Genomic DNA, 6,000 nt, shown 5'->3' with positions numbered 1-6,000 from the left:
TTAGAAAAAATGCCTGCTGCAGCACATATTAGCTCTTATTATTATGGGACATGTCATCTGGGATGGTGTTTTAAGTAATTATATTATCTTTCTGTCCTAACAAAGAATAAAGCACTAGGTCCTGGCCATGCCCCCAGCTCCCTTCAGAGAAAATCAGTCATAGGTAGTCCTTTCTTAAGATACCATAGCTAATGTTCATTGAAATTAAATATGAGGACCCAGGCCAAAGGGAGCCACGTACAAGTAAACAGAACATGAGTAAGACCAGTTGCCAAGGAGATAACTCTGCTTTAGATGCTACCCAGTGGGGGTCACCTTTCAATATGAAGTGCCCTGATCAGAGCTTCTCTCTTAAAATTTTTGAATATAAAAGCTCACATAAAATAAAACAAGCGAGGCCTACTAGGAAAGAGATGAAAAGATGACCAGATCACTAGCAGTGCCATCCTAGTCTGAATGGCAATGATTCACTGAATTATCCATGAAGCCCACTGTATACATTTAAGCCTGGGAAGCAAAGGATCCAGGGACAGCATAGATGCTGAGATAATTTCCCACATTCCTTTTCTTCTGATATATCTTTTTCTCAAAACCTATCTCCTTAGCAGTGATTTTCAAACTTTAGTGTTAACAGGAACCTGTGAGATTTGTGAAGATGAAGATTCCTGGGTCCCCTCCTAGAAATTCTGATTTAGGAGAAGTGGGATGGGGCCTCAGGTAGGGCCACTATTTGTGGCCACGCAGCTTACTCACTGCACTTCTCCAGGAAGCACATTTATACTGACTGTGATGTGAATGCCTCCTGGGAGTCGTGTAGTACGACTGTCCCGCGGAATGTGGCAGCTCAGGAGTAACTTATATAAGTGGTTCCAGGTTCACAGTAAGAAATGCTGAGGGTAACCTGGATACCTTGCCATCTAAAAGAATTCCAGGCAGGGCACGGTGGCTGTAATCCCAGCATTTTGGGAGGCCAAGGCAGCCAGATCACTTGAGGTCAGGAGTTCGAGACCAGCCTGGCCAACATAGTGAAACCCCATCTCTGCTAAAAATACAAAAAATTGGCCAGGCATGGGGGCAGAGCAGGTGCCTGTATTCCCAGCTGCTTGGGAGGCTGAGGCACAAGAATCACTTGAACCCTGAAGGCAGAGGTTGTAGTCAGCCAAGATCATGCCATTGTACTCCAGCCTGGGCGACAGAGTGAGACACTGTCTCAAAAATAAATAAATAAATTGGCAAATACTAGTCCTCTGATGACCCATTGCAGGTCCTAGTCACCGCTCATAACCACACGGTATCTACAGCTGGCAAGGGCTTCACTAGAAAAGGAAAAAATTAGGCAGAGAAAGGATCAGCACATTTGTGTTTCATTATATACAGAAAGTCTCAATAAGAGGCTTAGAGTTTAGTCTAAATATATGTCCCTTCTGAGTGCTATTGGCTGTGAAGCAATCAGAATGAAACCAAATACAAAGAGTGCAGAATGAATCGCTGATGAAAACCCTACAACACCCTGAGGCACTGGCATTGTGCTCCCTGCTCCCTGCCTCTCACTAAAAATACTGCTTTCCAAGCACCAGAAATTGGTGAGGGTCTCAATAGAGTTAAGGAGTAGGAAGACTCCACAGGCCTTTGAAAAGATAATTGTGCATAGAGAGAAAGAATTTATCATCTACCAAGTGAGCTCAAGTCAACAGGTTTCTGCAGAGCACAGTTAGGAGTTGATAGGATAAAAAGGAATTTGAAGACTCCATCCCAAGCTACCCAAAGAAACTGATGTCTTTCATGGGAAAGGGGGATGCAGTTAAAACACAGAAATACATTGAAGGACACAGAAGAGATATGTCACGAAGTGCCAAGTTACTGAGCCTGTACATGCAATTAGACTTCAGAAAACCAAGAGAACAGTGAGGCTGTCCAAAGCCACTGGAAGCAATTGAAGAATATTCCAGTGGCTACTTTTGTAAAAAGTTTGAAAGGAGAAGCAGACTTGCTCACTTTTCTGCTGATGAAGCCCTATACTGGATGTGGCTTATGTCCATTTCACATTCTCTGGATCCCACATTTTACTCGTTTTCCTAAGTACACCTCACTTCTGCTGCATAATGGCTTGGGGCTTCTCAAACGCCTGGCCTAGGACATCTATGAGAATTACCCAGCACTTGTGCAAACCCAGCAGTGTGAAGCAGTTAACACCTGGGGCTGATGCTTGACCAATCAAGGATGGGAGCTTGTGGAAGCCTGCCCCCATTGTGTCCCTTGAGTAGGCAATCATGAGATTCATTCTTCACAGCTGTCAGAGAGTCCCAGGAGGATCACGCTCCAGTTTCCCACAACTGCAACCAAACTTGATAACACAACTTTGTAGGTATTGGCTTCCCTTCTTTCTTTGTTTCCCCCTTCCCAGTCCTCTACTCCAGTTCCCTGAAATCACTTCCGAAAATAAGCTACTTGCACACAAACCCTTGTCTCAGGCTCTGTTTCCTGGCAGGAATTCGGGGGCTATAACAAACCCCTGGGAAGATGATGAGTCCTGTTTTTTAGAACTCGAATATTTTCTGCTCATTTTGCAGTGAACTCTGACACAGGGCTTCTTCCCAAGCAGTTTGCCCTCTAGGAAAGTGCAAACCAAAATGTACTATCTGCTTGACTTAGAGGTTTAACCAAAAATGAGACGATATTTTAGGAAGGCCCAGAATATAAGGACAAGGAGCAGAAAGGAGCATTTTCTATTTCTTAAGTCCCTATGATGGGCCAGTACGGTGCCATATGTATTTGTATTTTATCAATGATTACGTGAATCTGATTAGGTAAGTAGAATGATCTCTCTTTTGGAGAGGAGAAAACTATGGCTCAGAGAGAGCAAGAAGTGACAAAATTACAGGCTGAAATCAGGTCCAGGGGCCCCAAAGCCCACATATGGCTCATTTACCTGATGCTGTTTCCCATGCACTGTTAATTCACAGGGTTAGGTACATCTCTCAAGTGTGTCGATGGTCTTCAGTAATTTTTTTCTCAAGTTTTGAACTAGAAATCAGTGATGTGCAGCAATTAGTTGACATTTTAATCTCTTCAGGTTGAGGGATAGAGTTGGCGCCTTAAAAGAGCGTGAAAGCCCAGAACACCAGAAAGCTGCTTGTATCTGCCTGCCACACTGAGCAACTGAAAGCCAGCATCGGTTTGGCTCTGAGAAATGCAGGGCAGCTGTCTGGCTGGTGTACAACACAGAACATGAGTCATGCCTATCTGCTCTGGGCTCAATGCTGAGCACACAGTAAGTGCACAAGAAACAGTTGCCAAATTATCTAAAAGCTCTGAGAGCCACAGCTCCATTTTCTTTGTGTTGTAGGTCACAAAATACATTTCTATGCTGTGTACACTGTGCCCCATTCATACTTTTACATGTGGACCCTCAGAATAATAAGGCTCTAAATACATTTATCAAAGCCACACAATAGCATCTTGAGCATGAGAATCCTCTTGTGCTCACACAGCTCCTAGAGCATTATAACTCACAGCTGTTTGAGTTGTCACTGTATCTTGCCCCTGCACAATAAGCTAGATCCCTGCTGCCTCATATCATCATCCTCTGTGCTTTTCCTGATTCGGTATTTATTTACTAATTGTCTGATTCCCATTGTTTTTTATTGGCTTACAGGTCAACAAAGAAAAAGTGATTCAAGTACAGGGTATTGAAAACCTAGATACACATTCTTACACTGCTTTCATTGGTCACTTGACCATGTCACATCTCTGAGACCATCTGCCCTCACTTTGTGTCTCCCAACCTTGGAGAAGAAAGAATCAGAAACATTAAAGCCTCCTGCAGTAGACATGCCACATCCATTTGTTCATTTGCATTTGCTGAGATCGAACTACCTGATTTTTATGCAAAGAAAAGTAGGGACTTTAATAACTATTATCAATTTTCTGGAGCATGAGGGTGCCATAGAGTTGGGACTCTGTATGCAGTGTTTCCTAGACTGTCATCCTTCAACCAGCTGCATCTGAATTTCCTGGAACGATTGTGAAAAATACAGATTCCTTTAGCCTCCATCCCTGATTATTAGTTCAGAATTTTGTTCTGTTTTGTTTACAAGGCAATTGATTGCCAACCAAGAGATTCTCATCACAGTAAAGCTTGAGACCCCCTAGGTCTACGGAGGGCCTTAAGTGGCCACGTGAAGATTTCACTGGTGCACATTGCCTCTACCTTGTTCACTTCAGAGCTCTCACCCAGCTCTGGCACTGCGTCATCTAAACCTTCTTCATTACATGAATTTGTCAATGTATTGATGGAGGTGAAAAGAAATTAAAAAGAAATATTCAAGAAATCACGGTCCAAAAAGTTCACCGATGGACTATGAGAAGGAAATTGACCCAAAAGTAGACTATGACAGTAAGTCACTGTAGACACATTATACCTTCCAGCTATTTCCACATCTGTGTTTGGCTCTCAGAAACGTCCCTGCAGGTACTCCATTTTGGTTCCAAAACCACAGTTATCCAATTACACTCTGGAAGCAGGGAAGAGTTAACCTAATTTTCTAATTTCCATTGAAAATATAGGAGAAATTTGGCTTTGTACAAAAGCTGTATGTTGTAAAAAAAAAAAATACCTCCTTATGTTTGCAATGGCTCCAAACATCATTTAAGTACAGTGTCTTATTTAAACTTTTCCTTGTTGAAGATACAAAATTATAATTTGGTATCTAATAAGGTAAATAGCAAGCCAGGATTTGATTACTTCACCCAAATAATTTCTATCAAACACACAGAGGTCTTAACAACCAAATCAGAAGAAATTCTTCAGCTAGGGTGTGGGAAGCATGCAAACTCTGACTCACAGACTGAGTTTTCTGAGATACTTCTAGTATTCACATATATAGTTGATGGCAAAAAAAAAAAAAAATATGATTTGCCAAAATGAAAATTAGATTCTCTGAGTCACTGTTTTGAGTGTATAAATTTTGTTAATAAAAGTACCTGCCATGGATTAGGTTCTAGGAGATGTATCATGTCTTAAATCACTTCCTGAATTTATTCAAATCTGCCTGCCAAAGAAGGGTTCACTCTCAGACATAATGCTTTTGACCACAGATAAAGTCTCTACCATCTGTTTTCACACTAGGAAAACGCTATTTGGATTCAGTGATGAAATAAAAAATCCTATTCACATAAATCCAGGTCTTGTTCTCTTACCCTGGGATACCTCCTGCTGAAATTACAAGAAAAAGAACTTTGTTAATTAACATGATGAAGTGTGAACATACGTTGTTCAAGAATAGCAATACCTCCACCCGCATTCCCAAATTATTAATATTCATATAGCCTCTGGTTTTTATTTGTTTATCGGCAATGAGAGCTCTTCATAACCAGGGCTTCAGATGTCATCATTTTGTCAGGCACCAGAATACCTGAGGGAGGAGGTGTCTTTATTTTTATAGCTCCTTTTAGCTCTTTGCACCAAATACTTTAAGGATATTTAAGCTGGGTATCTTTTTGAAAAGGGAAAACATAGGCAGATTAGGACACTAAAGAACTACAGAAGGGAATTTCAGCTTGGGTGGACAAAAGAAAGGTGAGATTGTCATGGCTAAGAAAGGTGGATTCTGGGCCCCTAAACTGCACGCCATTGAGGACCCCTGCTCCAGGTACAGAGAAGGATACTTCTAGTATTCACTTAAGTGAAATGGCTTAAGGGAAAATGCATGGTCAGCACAGGCTGGAGTTTCAGTCCCAAACTTTTAGCCCTACCCTGGGGAGCTTGGGAGGACCCCTATTCCTCTGAGCACCAGAGCTAGAGTGAAGGCAGGTGGATATCCTGTTACCCGGCTTATTACTTCCAGCCCCCACCATGTTCCTGATAGGCTTATCTTGCCATTTTCCCTCCAGAAGAGGAAGTATGAGGATGTGTGAAAATGTGAGCATGTGCATCCCCGAAGGTACCTCTCCATGCTTTTTGCCCCTGGCCCCAGCCAAAAGGACATCCTAGGGAATTGG

Source organism: Callithrix jacchus, chromosome 2 (genome assembly GCF_049354715.1).
Source record: "Callithrix jacchus isolate 240 chromosome 2, calJac240_pri, whole genome shotgun sequence".
NCBI lineage: Eukaryota > Metazoa > Chordata > Mammalia > Primates > Cebidae > Callithrix > Callithrix jacchus.
Note: the sequence above shows the minus strand (reverse complement) of the source record.